Below are 17,741 nucleotides of genomic sequence, written 5' to 3' on the forward strand. Positions count from 1 at the left end.
ATTTGTTTGTTTGTTTGTTTGTTTGTTTGTTTGTTTGTTTGTTTCCGTAATATTGTTTGTTTCCGTAATAACTAACTAAGCCTCGGTGCCCCTGTAATTTCATATGCATTTGTGTACATAATTTATAATTTAAACACTAGAGGGCGTCCTTTTTAGGTCAATCTCAACATGGCGGCCCGGACGTGGGTTGTCGACGAAGATGCGGGCAAAATTCGTCCAAATCGTGAATTTCGAGGTAACATTTTCTTTCGGATGTTGTTGTTTTTTAAAACTGATTAACGTGACGTTTAGGTTTTATCTATTTTAGTCACAGAAACCTAAGATGCAGCAATCGCAACGTCCTTTGTTATTGTCTTGTTGGAACGATGCATGCACAAAAACGTTCACTGTTCCGCTACCAGTCAATCAACGACTCGAATGAAGATTGAAAAAAAAAATTATACAATTTGTCGTGGTCATGCAAACTCTTTGGTCAACCATCTATAAAGTTCAGAAGTATAACTACTAGTTGCTGATCTTTATATTTGGTACTAGTATATATTGAGGTGACGCTGGGGCGTGGGGTGGGTGGGGGGTTAAGTAAACCGTCATTGTTGATATAATTTTATTCATACCGCATCACCAGTGCCCAGTGACAATGTATTTGCTACTTTGTACACATATTTTCTGCGTGGCTGCCAAGCTTGTGCGAAATTAAAGAAAAAAAAAGAAGAAAAACAAACAACAGTAAACTGTCGATCGCGAACAGCAGAGTAGATGCTGCATAGGCTTAGCATTAGAATTTCCACCGTGAGGTACATGTATGTGGAATGATATGTAACATTTAACAACACCACCATCCAAATAATTTGAAAAAGTGACCAGCTCATCAATATTACCTGGAGTCTAACATATCCAACTGGAAACATTTTGGTGGTTGTATATAAAAAAAAAAGAAACATTGAAAATGCATTTTTTTTTTCATTACTGAAAAGTAGTATAGTCTAGACTTTGCACTGTAATCTAGGCCATTCCAGCCTGCAAACAGGAAATTGAGAATACAGCGCCCTTGCTCAAATTGGGGGTATCATCACCTCGTTGTATTGTCTTCTTAAGACCTTTGTCTCGTGGTGTTCTGTAGAAGTGTAAATCAGGGATGTTCTCGTATTGTTCAGACATTGAGGAAAACAGCAGTGTTGTGCATTGAGGAAAACATGGACCCTACACATGTCTATGGATTAACCAAGTAACCTATACACACAGGCAGGAAGTAGAGTGCCACTATGGCAAATTTTGGAAAGGCCCATTCAGGACTACATTAATTTTGTCATAGATATAAACATGTGCAATGTATATCAGGGGTGAACAAATCATTCTGTGAACTGGTGGTCCCCGGACCAGTGCCTTAAAAAATCCAGTGGTACTGGTCAAAGAATTAGTGGTCCCAGGTCCTGCTAATGTGAAACATTAAATCTTACCTATGAATCTGTATATTCAGACGACTTTTCAACATAGTTATTAACAGTAAGGTACTGGTCCAACGGACCAAACAAGGTAAAATTTGTGTGGTCCACCCAAAAAAAATTGCTAGTCCCGGACCCAGGACCAGTGAATTTGTTCACTCCTGTATATATATTTTTAAATTGCATTTTGATTGCTGAAAATTATGTAAAATTATTTGAAGTAGGTGGAGCCTGTTCAAATATATAGCTTAGTCTGTTCCATTTTGGGAGCGTGGAAAAACTGGAGGCACAACAACTTTTTTCAACGAAACAATATGTTTTACCACTCTCAGAATGGAGGCTGTCATGGATTGTACATTGAAAATATCTGTAGGTTTATATAAATTTGATTTTTAGTACTATGTCAGATTTGTGTGACTTTTGGCATGATTATTTGTAGACTTCAAAGAAGTTGTATACTGTAATTTAGTTTTGAAGGCCATGGTGCATTGTAATGTAAATAACTATGTACATGTACTGTATGGACCATTTCATGTTACCACACTGGCTCTAAAACAGCTCTGTTTGATGCAACCAAGCAAAAACCAGTAAGAAAATGTACATGCTACTCTTAAAGATAGCAAGATTGGATGAAATACAGTTTCTTGCAACATTTTGTCTAAATAATGAAATGAACTACATGTGTACAGTGTAATGTGCCACCACGCAGACAACAAATGCAGACATCAAAACATTGGTGTCTGCATGTCTGCTTCTAATTGCAGTATGTTTAATGGTTTATTATTTCATATGACAATATGTAGCAAGAAATTGCGATCATGCTTTTATAGTGTAAGGGTGCAGTTTCTTATTTATTGGTTTCCGTGTAGTTGTATCAAACAGTACCATGAAATGGGCCGTACAATTTTCCAATCTACTGTGAATGATGTATTCGTTATTAAAGGGGTGATACTGTAAGTTAAAATTGTCTGAGCATGCCAACCATTTCATTGGGTTCCCAAATAAGAGTATGACTACCTATGCCAGCTTTGCATAAATTCCACCTTTTTGTTGCCATGGTAACCTTAGCACAGACACCATATTGAATATTTATTTTGTTGTGGAACAATTTTAGCAGAAAAAAAGTGTATTGTATTTCATTAGATTCTGACTCGTCTGAGATAGACAATATTTGACTAAAGTTTAAGGTTTAACAAAAAAATATATCTAGTTTTTTTCATATGTGAATATCTACATGTAGTTCAGGTAGTTATGTTTTCCATTGTGTTCAATATGGTCTCTGTGTTATTGGTTTCTTCCCATCAGATGTACAGCCATTACAGATTGGAAGAACAGTTTTATATTGTCCTTTTTAAGTTGATGTCAGTTTCCGCATCCACTATTTCTTGCGAGACTTCACACAACTTTATTATTATTTCTCGAATATGTAAAAAAAGTTTAGGGTTGGCGTGAAAAACTAATTTGCATATTGATTTACATATAAATAACATGGTAATTTGCATATTGGTTAGCATATTGATCAGCAATATAATCTATTTGCCTGTCTCCAACACTTGACATGTTTATTTTAACACATACACACGTACAACAATTTGGTGATCAGCCATTTCTCTTTCATTATATGAAAGTTTTATTATGATTTTGTAATTCAAAGATTACTAAAGCTCAACGACGGTAGAACACTTTTGAAGCACGTTTAGAAATCTGCCAAGCATGGGGGCCTAGATGGCAAGGACTGTGTTTGCACCATGCTTTATACTAGTGGGGAGAACTGTGGAACAGTATTGAATCACCTGTGGTGTGGGTAAACGCATTTGTATAGCTGTACACATACATGTACATGTAATATGGTACAAGAAATCTATTCAAATGTGTTTTGGGGTCAGCACCCCCAACGTGATCACAATTTTAACCTGTTACCTGAGTGTTACTCTACTACATTATATGGATACAATAGACCTCCCATTAACATGTACAATATCTAATTATTGGTATCTGAATAATTTTCAGTTAATATATTGTTGGTTGTCTGATTGAAAGAAATAATACCCCAGTTACTGCTAGTGCAGTTTTAAGAGCCAATATACATGTACCTCACTTAACAAGTTTATTGCTCTTTTTATTCTCACAGTTAAAGAGGAATCAGTGCCAAGGGAAGGGTCTAGAAATATGCCAAATAATAGCAGAAATTTTAACTGGACAGTACCAATGATGACAGCAGTGACCAGTAGTGATCCCGTCAAACTGGAACATCAACGTTCCTCATCCTATCACACCAATGTGCAATCAGTTGCTCCTGTTACACAACAACAACAACAACAACAACAACAACAACAACAACAACAACAGACTCCAACATCAGGTTTTGCTGTGAGTGGAACTAACACCATGAATACAGGCTGGCAACCACCTTCAAGTACATGTTCTCCAAGAGTTCAAGTTCCTTTCACTTCTACAACACCAAGTTCGGCACCGCAACCGTATCTGCAGAGGTCTAATTATGAAATTCCAAGAGCAGGTCCCCTACCAGCTGTAAGCCATTTCCTGGGAAGTAATTTGAGCATGGGAAATTTTCCCGCTGGGGGTATGTTTCCGTATTATCCCCAGAACACAAACAGTTTTCAGAACATTCCACAGATGTCTGGTGTCCCACCATCATACCAGAATTCAGGCCCACAGGGTGCAAATGAAGGACAAGGAAGACATAACATTGAACTTGAAGTTAAACAGTTGCAAGATTACATGGCATATGCACCTCCAAGGCTGAGTAGCACAGAGAAATCCAACCATTCGAATGACATACCTTCCCTATCGCAAACAAACATAACCTCATCAAGCACACTGACTGCGTTTACACACAGTACTCCTTCTAACAATGCCACAACTCAACTACAAGTCACCTGCAGTACTCCACAAGGCCTTGTTGGATGCAGCAATAGTCGTGGACAAATCAGTAACCAAATCAGTCAAGTTGTTACCACAAGCGTCCCAGAAAGTATTCATTGGGATGAAGACAAACAACAGATGCATGACTGGCTACAGACTGAGCATCATAGGAATGATGTGGCAATGAACCAACAACAAAATGTATCATTTCCCGACAGTACCATACCAGCCTCTTTCCTGCATTTCTCTAATGTGAGCGTAACCACTGCTCCAACTCCAAGTAACAACAACAACAGTCAGCGAAACCCTAACATGAGCGTAACAGCTGCTCCAACTCCAAGTAACATCAACACCAGTCAGCGAAACCCTGTGTCTACCTGTCAGCCCACAAATGGGGACCGTAACATCCACAGTGAATTGTCCAGTAGTTGTCCAACGATGCAATCAATTTTAACAGAGCTGAATCCTCATCAATCGGGAAATGCAGGACACAATATGTCTTGGAATACAGGGCCAGATCAAATCGATAATGGCAATGGTGGCTTTCAAGGAACTACATGTAGCTCTGTGGCTTCCACCATGACACATCAAGTTACCATGCCAACACCAACTATTTGGCGTGATCAGGATAGATCCCTGCCAACCCCGAAAAGAATCAAAATAGAACCCCAAGATCCATATGCCAATCAGCCATTTCCTTCTTTTCAAGCAGTTCAACAACAAGTCAGTGACAGTCTTGTCAACGTCAGTGTGGCAAACTCAAGTGTTATGCATTTTCCAGGTACAAGCCTTACTACATCCAGGGATAGTTCACAAGCTGCCAATGGTTCTGAATATGCAACGCTGACTAATGTTCCTTTATTCAACAACATTGACCAGGAAAAAGCTGCTTTGCAAGACAACACACAATCAAGCATGAATCACACACACAATATTCAAGCAGGCAATGGACTTTCAACTGTGAGGAGCAATCCAGCACACTTCACTGCGAACACTCGAACAATGACTTCAAGTTCTCCCACACCCAGTTCATCTGCTGCCAGATCCTTGCCACTGATAACAGTTGATGCTTCAAGCATCACACTCAGTACTTCTAGCGTCACTGCCATGCCATTAGTCACACCCAGTACTCCATGCATTACATCCAGTATATCTAGCATCACATCCAGGCCAATTGTAGTATCCAACACTTGTAATATCCGATCCAACACTTCTAGCATCACAGCCAACATCACACCTAGTACTTGCAGCAGCATCACAACCAGGCCTCTGACCGCACCTACATGTAATACACCAAGCATCACATCCAGTACATCTTGCATCACATCTACTGCATCAAGCATCACATCAGTCCGAATGACAGGGACCTCTAATGTGCAGCCACAGCTTCTTCAAGCTCATACCCTGCCTTCAGCAAAATCAGGAAATTCTCAAACCGTAAGGACATTACTCGCAAACAAAACCAAAAACAAGTCTGAGATGATAAAAGCTACAACGTTTGATAGTCTTGATATCAATGACATAGGAATTCCCGGGAATTCGCTGACGATCCATTCCAAAGATTCCGCCGCTGTGAAGGGAATACCAGTTTTATCCATAGTATCTGTCGGACCAAAGACTATAATCGAGTACAAAAGGAATCCAGGACAGAATGGGAGTATGTGCACACAGATAACAACTCCACATGAGAAAGTCAAAACGCTAAATAAAGAACTTAGCAGTGTCAAACATGCAGTGGATGACGGAGTTCACAAAACTTCAAGTACTATGAAGCCAGAATCAAGAGGAGTGAATTTAAGCACTGATTATCATAACGGGAAAATGGAGATACAGAAAAGTACAGTGGTAGATGGTGATGAAATGGTAGCAAGTAAAACTGAGAGTAATGGAACACAAGGTGGTCTGGGACTTATCACAGAGGTGACGGTATCAAGCATAAGTGAAAGTGAGTCTGAGTGTTGTCGTTACTGTTCTGAGATGTTCCCATCATCTAGCAAAGCTTTGGAACATGAAAAGAAACACCTTGATAACAGTAACACCCCTCCCTCACAGAGACTTCCATGTCAGGTGTGTATTTCAAAATTTTAATCCTGCATGTCATAATCCTTGAGTTACAATGTAGTTACAAAATATTGGGAAAAAATGGCAGTACCCATGCGAAAGATTTGTATTCGTGGAGGAGTAACAGGTAGACAAATTGTAATTCAATAATTGTTGACAATTTCACTGCTCGTGTGAAATTCTGAAAAGGTTTGTCCCTAGCAACCCCTGGCCATGAAAGTATTAAAGTTTGTTTATTTATTTATTTATTTATTTATTTATTTATTTTATGTTTAAATTAAACTTTAAAACAACATTTGTACTGCAGCTCAGACCACTGCAAAACTAAATCATACATAAACATTGTACATGATTGTATATCTTTGTAAATCCTCCTGCACTGCAAAGTTTTTTCCTAAATACATTTTGTATCACATGTAGTTGTGGATGTTCAGGGGAATTATTATTATTATTGGATGAATACATCCCAGACTTCGATTACCATTACACATTATGCAAAATGTATATTAGGATAATTTCCTTCATATACATGTATTGTAAACATATTTATTTAAGTACATACATGTACATGAAAAATTTGGCAGAGTAGCAATTTAGGATGTATCAGGCACACTTTAATTTAGTAGGGAGAGCAAGGAGAAAGTACACACTACATGTACTTATAAATAACTTACCTCATCGGCCTGTCATAAATGTATTTCATTGCAGCAACTGTTGTTGACACCTTTCACAACAGCTGTACATGTACATGTACATGTACATGTACATGTATATAAAAATATGACAACATAATGTTAGCTACATTGTAAGCCAGTCTTAACTCTGTGGAAAATGTTTTTGTGCGTATTCAGCAAAAATAAATCCAGCGGTGAAAAACATAGAACTACAGTATAGCTGAAAATTGTCAGGTTTAGGTTGCTGGTCATCTTTATTTTGATATTTTAGTCTCTTATTGGAATTTATTATCATTCCAGTCCTATCCGAATCAGTTTGTGCAAGGTTCAAAATGTACTTTTTTAGTCAGTGGTCCATGTGGACCACCAATTTCTTAATTTGGTGGTCCACATCAAAAATGTTAGTGGTTCATACTTAGTAGTCTAACACTGTACAATGTAAGTCATTCTTTAACACTGTTGAAATCTTCGGTAGATTTCCCTGATATCATTTTTAAAAAAAAATATTCTTTCAGACAGTTACAATTACATGTACCTTAGATTAAAAGCTTTCGTTAGATGATTTCTGTCATCGGTTTTATGTTTTATTTTATTCTATATTTTATTTTATTAAATAACAACTGAAAATTGAATTTGGTGTTCAAAAAACTGAAATCTAGTGGTCTATTGATACATGGCCATTTCTACAACTGCTGACATCAGACCGTGGACAAACGGAACCTGTTACAAACAAGGAAAGTAAACAACTGAATTGGATTAATAACACTTGGCACAGCATGTTGGAAGTACAGAGACTTGTATTACATTCCATCATTTGATAAGACCAGTTTTGTGGCCACTTTACATATAATTAATAGATCATTTTCACAAACACATTTCCAGTTCCTCTTGGCATTTCATGTACATGTAAAGAGCCATAAATCTGTTCTTATCAGATGATATGTCTCTGCTGTTCCATCATGCCGAGCCAAATATTATTAATCCAATTCAATTGTTTACTTTCCCTGTTTGTCATGCTAGGTTCCATTCGTCCACAGTCTGATGTCAGTGGTTGTAATTTCGAACCCTGATGTGTTATTTGCCACTAAGTCAGTGTTTTATATCATTGTTTTCAAGAGACCCAACCAGAGTGTGGAGGGGAGTCAACCATTCCAGAACCAGGACAAGATACTTGTAGGTACTACTCTCCCAGTGCCAGACATCAGGAATACGACTATTCCATTGCACAACGTCTTGACAGCCAATCCTCTGATCGAGATGGACAACTATGTCCTAACGTGAATACTCTTGAGGTTTCAGCTGCTGGAGAATGCTTCAAGACTTCAAGTGACTTACTTCAGGATCATTTGAAGAGGTGGTTAAGTAAAAAGGCCAAGGAAAAGAAGCACGATAGAAGACAGGGCCCCGAAGAGTGCAAAGATGACGAAGTGGAAAAGGAAGGGAGGGACTACATCGCCAAGTCTGTTCCTCCCATCTACAGGTACTATAACCCTAGTAAGACTAAGAGTAGCCTAGAAAATCAGAGAAGAATGTCAGTGTCACACAGTACTGTAGTTAGGGCAAGGAGTGAGAGAGTTGATGAAAGTACAGACAACTTGACAGCAAGTGTATATAGGGGTGAAACTCAGCAAACTGTAACTATAAAACAGGAGCCAGAGTTTGACGAAAGTGAAAGTTTTTATGTTGTACAGGAAAATGATAGTGAGAGTGGAAGAATTAGCAAAGTTGACAGTGATCTTGCCGTGCGTACCAGGGAGGATAACAGTGATTGCGTCACAAGTAGCAACAATGGGAGAGGTTTGACGAGGCAGACATTCATGGATGACACAAGTTTTGCTGGGGATAGTGACTCCGGAAGTGGTGTGACAATACACACAGTAATGGATAACACAAGACGTGTATACAGTAGTAACTCTAGTGGTGATCTTATCGTTGATAGAGCGACGGACGACTTTAGCCGTAGTGACTCTCATCAAGGCTTGACTATTCATAGAGTGATGGATGATGCCAGCCACATCAGTAAAGGAGCGCCTAGAAATGTGATAGATCAGAGAATGGTGGATGATTCAAGTCACACCAGTGAAAGTGACACTGGGCAAGGTTTGACAGTTCATAGAGTCATTGGTAACTCAAGTCGTGCCAGCATTAGTAACACTGATAGTCATTTGACCATTTATACATGTAAAGTGACAAATGACTCAAGTCACATTGATAGTACTAACAGTGGTAGTGGCTTGACTGTTTATAGAATGACAAATGACTCAAGTCATATTGGTAGTAGTAACGCTGGTAGTGGTTTGACGATTCAGAGAGTATCAGACAATGTCAGTGATAGTAACTCTGGTAGCTGTATGATGATTCAGAGAGTATTAGACAATGTCAGTGATAGAGATGCTGGAAGTGGTAGTGGTCTGACGATTCACAGAGTATTGGACGACTCAAGTCATGTTCGTCATACAGATGCTAGTGGTGGTTTGACGATACATCGACTACTAGACAACTCAAGCAGCATTGGTAACAGTAATGCTGGTAGCGGTTTAACAATACACCGAGTGTTAGACAACCCAAGCCATACTGGTAACAGTAACGTTGGGTGCGGTTTGACAATACACAAAGTATTAGACAACTCTAGTGATAAAGAAACTAGTAGTGGGCTGACGATGCACAGAGTATTAGACAACCCTAGTCATACTGGTAACAGTAATGCTGGTGCATCTAGTGGTCTGGCAAAGCACAGAGTATTTGACAACTCAAGTCATGTCGGTGATAGAGATGCTGTTAGTGGTTTGACAATTTATAAAGTGGCAAATGACACAAGCAATGTAGGTGGTAGTACTAGTACTGATAGTAACACAAGAAGCAGGTTGAGAATTCATAGCGGGGCAGATTACTCAAGCCATGTTGTCGAGGATAACACTGGCAGTAGTTTGGTGACTCATAGAAGGGCAGACAATTTTGGTCATGTACGTCGTGCGAATGATACTGGTCGCAGTTTGCCTGGATTGGTTGATAGGTCAGGCCATATCGATAGAATAAACACGTGCACTGGGAGTGGTTCAACAATTTGTACAGGTGCCACAAGTAATACAACTCATGCTGGTAGTAATGTCACCGATGGCCATGCGCCTGTACATCCAGGGACACATAACACTAGCAGTGCTACTAGCAGTGCTGGTAGTGGATTGACGATACATACAGCAGATGATAACACCATCCGCGGACTACCAGTTTTCTCTATAGTATCTGTTAGCAATAATGGACAAGATCATAACATAGAATTTGTCGGTATCCACGGAAACAAGTCATGATTCTTGTATGCCATAGATGTGTTTTGTATATATTGTAACGCAACAAATTTACTTTCTTGTGTTATTCAGTAACATTGATATTCTAACACTGTCATAAATCACAGCGATGTACATGTTTGTCGGTCAGGTCATATGAATTATGTCATTGTGTTCTCAATTATTTAAATAAGAGGTAAAACAATCTAATTATAATCTAATAGAGGACCTGGGCTAATTTAACATTGTGTCATCTTGTACACTAGAAATATCAAAGCATCACCAAAAGACTGCATATCACACACATTTTATGTTCCCCAAGAACAATTTAGATAGATAAGAAACAGGGTTTCCACAGACCAGTGATTACAAATATAAACAACACCACACTCCTGCGGACAGGCAGGCACTGTATGTGTACACCCATGTCACCACTAGGAACCATGCAAGCAGACTCAAATTCTTGCTAGTTTCAATTTGTATATGTCAAAATCTGAGCCTACAATGTGATGACATTAAATAGCTTCTTTGTTCCAAGGACATAGTGTGTGTCTGTGTATCATTTGGGGTCGAATGGTGTTGTTTTATATATTTGTAGTGCATGGTTTGTGGGAAGCCTGTTTCTTTTGGGGAACATAAAACGTGTATAATATGTAGTCTTTCAGTGGTCCTTCGATACTTCTGCTGTATTTCACTGTTTTTGATTTTTTTTTTTTTTTTTTTTGGTACATTTCCCTTTACTGAATTGCTGCCCATATAAATGTAATTATTAATCTCACACCTGGAAAGGAATTGTCATCCTTTCAGACTACAGTAGTTATGACACATACAGTTGTCTTGTTTAGGTAGCATTGCCATTGTGACCATTGTTTTCCTGAAAATCTAAGTTCTTAAATTTTGTGCCACATGAAAGTTTATACCCCGTCCTTTTAAAGCAATGAAAAAAAATGGAGTTTGCCATCTCATTTTCTGGGAAATCAACAATTGTTTGTAATTTGCCATAAAATTGATATTGTAGCAGTGCATTCGTGTTTAGTTTGTATGCATATTGGATTCTACCAATGGTGTAATTCTAATACTGCTGCCGCTAATTCATATACCCAGGTATGCGTACACTGACTCATGGATTTTTATCTTTGATTTAAACGGAGTGTGGATATGAGTTTTTTTTAACAAAGTAAGAGCTAAACGTTGAGATTTTTATGTTTGAGGCACATTCTACATCAGCAATCATGAAATAAGTGAAAGGCACCTCTAGTTTGGTAGTAAAGTGTGTACTCAAATGCAAAGATGTGGCATAGTATTAAAGTATATTTTGTTTAATCATATCCTGTTACCAGCACTTTTGTATGCCAGCAACTCTAAATGAAAATGTTAATTTACATATAGTACAACAGAATACTACTAGTATTAAACCATAGCACAGATATTACAGAGTCTATTTTGTACACTTGTAAAACTGTTGAAGCATCATGTATTTTAGAATTACCATACCATTTTTACAAAAGCCTGCACAATATGTCGCAATTTGCTTCCAAATTCTTATCATAAATTGCTAGCAAGGTAATCCCCATCTTGCGATTACGGTTATATTGTGTGCCCTGCCAGATAAACAAAGGAACTTGCAGTGCTTGCTTTGAAATTGAAAACAAGGAAGTGTTGTGATATTTTATGTTTTGACTCACTGTATAACAATTTGCAATGTATGGTTTTGTTTTACTAAAGCTGTGCCATAAATGATACTTGACAACAAGGTAATGGTATAATCACAAGGTTTGCAACTAATGAACAATGTAGATTCACCAACGTAAACTTATCTGCCAGCTGCATGCAACAACTACTGGCAAAACTACATAATCGATTTACAACATTGAATTGATTTGCAACGTTAACCCCCTACAAATTAATTTTCGTGGTGCATCGGCTATGGCAGTATTATCACAAACATAAAGCACAAATTGCAGATACAGATTTTATGAAGATGTTACTTTCTGGACAAATGAAAGTAAAAGTGTGTATCCGAAGCAATTAAATTCACTGTAACAGTTTTATTCAGTATTTATGATAACTTAGATAACTAGAAACTACCAAATCAACTACTATCTGTGTGTCTGCTGAAAAAAAAACAATCAAATTACGCTCCCAGCTAAACCATTACTTACAATAACAAACATTTTACACATTTATCAGTCTTTTGAAATTTATTGAGTTACAAACAAGGACTTGGTCAATGTTGTTTCACATTGATTTTTCAAGTAGGACGCCATGATAAAATTGTTTTATAAATTTATAATGCAAACTAAATATCCAATTCTTATCCATATGGCCACTCTGGCGAGAACAGTTCTCAATTCAATATTAATAGCAGAGCATTATAGGCTTACTCTTAGGCCTAAGGATGTTATAAGTTATTACTCGGAGTTTCATGCTTCTTCTGTGATCATCAGACAACTATCAGATGTTTGAGACACATACATGTATATGTACACATAAATGTCTATATTCATTGCGTAACAAAATAGTCAGACTACATTACTTCTTATGGGGGTTTTCGTCTATGGTTGGCAAGGTAGAAGTTGCTCTCGTGAAACCAACTTAGATCTTTTGTTGAGTAGTTTTCTCTTTCAGCATTTGTGTAAGCAGCTGCTTGAGTGGTGTTAGCCCACTAGATATTGTATGGATGATTCTTTTCCTTCAGGCTCCAACTGTGTTTGGATAGGATGACTGTGCTTAACTGAAGTCTTTTATGAGTAAATGTATATTTGTGGCTTGAGAATCGCTGTTTGAATGTGTTCTCTGTTAGTCTGAAATACAGTTTTGTGTCAGCAACAGCGAAGTCTTTTGAGGTTTCCATGGTTGGACAATTACATTTAGTAGTCAGGGGTCGCGGATGATAGACTCATTCAGAAATCGTCTCATTTTGTAATTTTCCCCTGATGAACTAATAAGTTTCCCTGGCCTCCACCACCTCTTCAGCAGATTCTAACAAGGCCTGGATTGACAAGATATTGCTCAGATGAGCGAATTCATGGTCACTTGCAGAACTCTCCTGATCGATGTGGGTTGGACTCATCAGTTTACTTTGTTGTAGATCTAGCCCCTGTCATTCAAATGGAACCAACTTGTATGATGGCTTCTCTTGCTTCTCGACAACATTTTCCTCTGCCAAACCAGATGACAACTCTGACTCGTGCAAAGTTGTATGTTGGTTTTGACACCCAACTCGTCCTCTTAATTCATACTTCCAACCTTGTCTGCCAACAAGGTGTTTAAAACTACATCTTCACCGTAGTTTTAGCTCTGTCACCAGTTCCACCCATAATGGAACGTTTGGCAGGTACATGTACAACAGGATGGGAAGTTATCGCTACCCTGGTTACCTCTTTTTCGTTCTCCATGCATGTCTGCCTTTTCAGTGTCCCTGGAAACTTTGTGGCTCCTCTTTTTCTGGTTCTTTTTTTGGGGGTTTATAGCAACAGCAAAGTCTGTTGAGGTTGCCTTGGAGACTTCATCTCCGCTTGCACAATCTTTTTTTAGTAGTCAGGGGTTGCGTCTCATTTTGTAGTTTCAGATGAGTGAATCCATGCCACCTGCAGAACTCTCCTGATTGATGTGCCAAGTTGGGCTCACCAGTTTACTTTGTTGTGGGTCTGGCCCCTGTCATTCATATGGAATCATCTTATATGGTGACTTCTCTCTCATTTCTTGTCTTCAGCCATATGCAAAACATTTTCCTCCGCCAAACCTGATGATAACTCTGACTCATCACAAAGGTTTATGTTGGTTTTGACACCCAACTGGTCCTTTAGACTCATACTTCCAATCTTGTCTGCCAACAAGGTGTTAAAAACTACGTCTTCACTAGTAGTTTTAGCTCTGTCACCAGTTCCATCCATAGTGGAATTTTGGCAGGTATGACAGGATGGGGAGTTATCACCACCTGTTTACTTCTTTTTCGTTCTCCATGCACACGTTTTCGCCGATCCCTCTTCATCATGTAGAAATCCCTGCATCAAGCACAGCTATACTTTGTGCTTGGATTGACACCACTGTATATCTTAGCATGGTCTGCCAAAGGAGTTTTCAATGTCAATGAACATTCACATTGTGCACTGATGGATGTTGCTCCTTCAAAAGTTGGTTCACAAAATTATCTTGTTTCCCCAAATTTTGGAGTTAAGTAATGTCTCCCATGATATCGAAATTGTCATCCCATCTTAACACCTGTTGTATATTTATCTGTCATCACCATTTATCATATGCAAATATACCTCATATCGTTCCTGGCCACAGCCAGCAACAATAGCAAAATACATACATTACTCATTGAAATGTAACTGACCATCCTTTGTCTTCGTGTACCCATGACACATGTACATGTACTCTGCAAAAATCCCTTTTCATGTAAGATTATATACAATGTATAGTAGTTATGATTATGTTTGTCCATATAACTTATATATATTCTTCATAGTTGTACGTGTCCAAAATATCAGTAATTAATTGTCTTTTAATCTAGTACTCATTTTCACTGTTATCAACCGTATATAGCCAATCGCCGTAATGGTCTGGTGGTTTCTTGATCCATCATGGATAACACGCAAAATGTTTTTCCATCAGTAGTAGGTCGAGATTCACCCAGATCATGGTCAGTGTCTTCAGTCTCATAAACTAATTCCCCATCTTGCAAGAGAACATCCTCTCTTTTCATAGTTAGCTGGTTGTCTTCTCCAACGTTTTGATAATTTTCAGTTTTATTTTCGTTTGAATCAGCACCAAGGGCCTCTATTTTTTGGCTTTGGTTCCCTCATAAGGTTTTAGTCTGCTGTAGTGGACAACTTATGGTTTAGACTGTTGTCTTCGCTGTATACGAAAAGTCACTGCTGATAATTGTAGTACTAGTAAGACCAAGTATGGGCTATCCCAGTGTCATACTGTCAATTTCTTCGATTTTCCTCATGGAAAAGCTTCAACCCGAAGCCACACGAATTGTTCAGGTTTGAATTTACAACTGTGAACTCAGGTCTCATATCCACATCTTTGGGCTACAGCACTTTTCTGTAGTCCTGTCCTGACCCTTTCATGAGCTGATTGCAGTCATTTACGCAAACCTAATGCAAAGTCACTATATGTAAATTATGTCACACTTGTGCTCATCTCAACCATGTGCACATTTACATATTGACTTCATATTTGAATATAAGCAATTAGACTGATGTATGTTACCACTCCCCATTGTGACCAATCAGTTTGAGGGCATTTTTTTCAAACCAATCAGTATGAGAGTACTACTTTCAAACAACATCTTTTGCCGTTACCAGCAATACAAGTGGTTTGAATTGAGACTGAAGCGTAAGCACAGATTGCGATATAAACAGACTACTATGAAAAACACATACATATTAAAGCCCATTTTGGATGAGGGATTGAAATTTTGGTGGAAGTTGTCAGTCTGAGTTACAGAAAAAAGTTGGCCCAGAACAAAGCAAGGAACCTATGTTATCTTTATGGCTTCACTGATAATATCATGACAGTGTTATGAGGGGACTGAGTTCCCCTTCTTCCATTAGTGCTTAAACCAGTAATGTCAAAATAAATTTAGTAGATTTTGTCATGTTAATGACGTTTGACACTGAAGAGAAAGTAATGACACTCGATAAGATACCAGTAATTTGAGAATATTAACATTATTACGTTGCCTAATAATTTTATGTCAATCATATCATTTCTACATGTACACGTTGGTTCTAATATTTCACATTTTATGAAATCAAATTTGGTAATTAAAGTGTTTTTGGTACAAAAGACATTCTTTTTATATGAATTAGCTTCTTTCTACCTCTTGGTTCTGACATTTTGCATTTTGCTCCATCTTCTAATCAAGTTTTGCAATTATAGTCGACATTTAAATGAAATTAGTATTATCCAAACATTGACTTCAAAAGTCTTGTCTGTACCGTATGTAAACAGTCAGCCCACGTACATAATATAATAATACATGTACAACATTTGACATCTATAAATAATGCCATATGGGGCATCACTTTTTCCCTGTTTGTTTGTCGTCTGACATCAACAAATTTGTTATTTCAGAAATCTGTAATTTTTACTGGCAGGTGGAATCATACAGTATGCTAATAAGGACTGAACGTTGACTAAAATTTGTTCATAATATTTGAACATAGTGAATTAATATTTGAACAAAAAACATTGTGTAGACTTAGGCAATATCAGTCTTATTAAATCAGTCCACATCATGGTGTCAAATCACTCCATGTAAGAGTGTGCTGTGATCATAGTGTTGAATCATTCCATATTACTGTGCCAAATCGTTTAGTGTCAAAGTATCAAATGATGTTATGTGACTGCCAAGTTAGTCCATGTTACAAGTTTAAATTAGTCCATGGTGTCAAAGAAATCAAATATATATATTGTCAAATCAGTCCAAATTATAGTGTTAAATCAGTCAACATTATAGTGTCAAATCAGTCAACATTGTAGTGTCAAATCAGTCAACAATATAGTGTCAAATCAGTCAACAATATAGTGTCAAATCAGTCAACAATATAGTGTCAAATCAGTCTACATTACAGCATCAAATCAGTCCATATTATAGTGTCAAATCAGTCATTATTATAGAGTGAAATCAGTCAACGTTATAGAGTGAAATCAGTCAACGTTATAGAGTGAAATCAGTCAACATTTTAGTGTCAAATTAGTCAACAATATAGTGTGAAATCAGCCCACATTATAGCATGAAATCAGTCCATATTATAGTGTGAAATCAGTCAACATTATAGTGTCAAATCAGTCCACATTATAGAGTTAAATCAGTCAATATTGTAGTGTCAAATCAGTCAACATTATAGTGTGAAATCAGTCAACATTATAGTGTGAAATCAGTCCACAAAGTATTAAATCAGCCCACATTCAAGTGTTAAATTAGTCTATATTTAAGTGTTACATTCTGCTCTGTTACATTGTCAAATGAGTTACAAGTGATATGCATAATTATCAAGGCCTGTCTCTAATACAAATGGGAAATTGCTTGCGACATTTTTAAAATGACTTGTGTAATACAAACGTAAGAGGGTTTCCACTCTAAAATGACACCACTCTCAGGGAAATCCCACCAATTATATATCATAAATAAACATTGAAGCTGAAAATATGTTCAAAATATTGCTTATTTTAAAAGAAATTTTATTTATATTCGGATTATTTTGTTGGTATTTTAAATCTTTAGATTTTGTTTTGATATTTGTGATAAGTCTTTTGGAAACATCTCAGATATTCACTGCCTTATATTCAAAAAGAGTACAATATAATTACAACAAGATATATTAATTTATTATTATTATGAGTTTTTTTTTTATATTTATCACTGATTATAT

Source organism: Glandiceps talaboti, chromosome 3 (assembly GCF_964340395.1).
Source record: "Glandiceps talaboti chromosome 3, keGlaTala1.1, whole genome shotgun sequence".
Lineage (NCBI taxonomy): Eukaryota > Metazoa > Hemichordata > Enteropneusta > Spengelidae > Glandiceps > Glandiceps talaboti.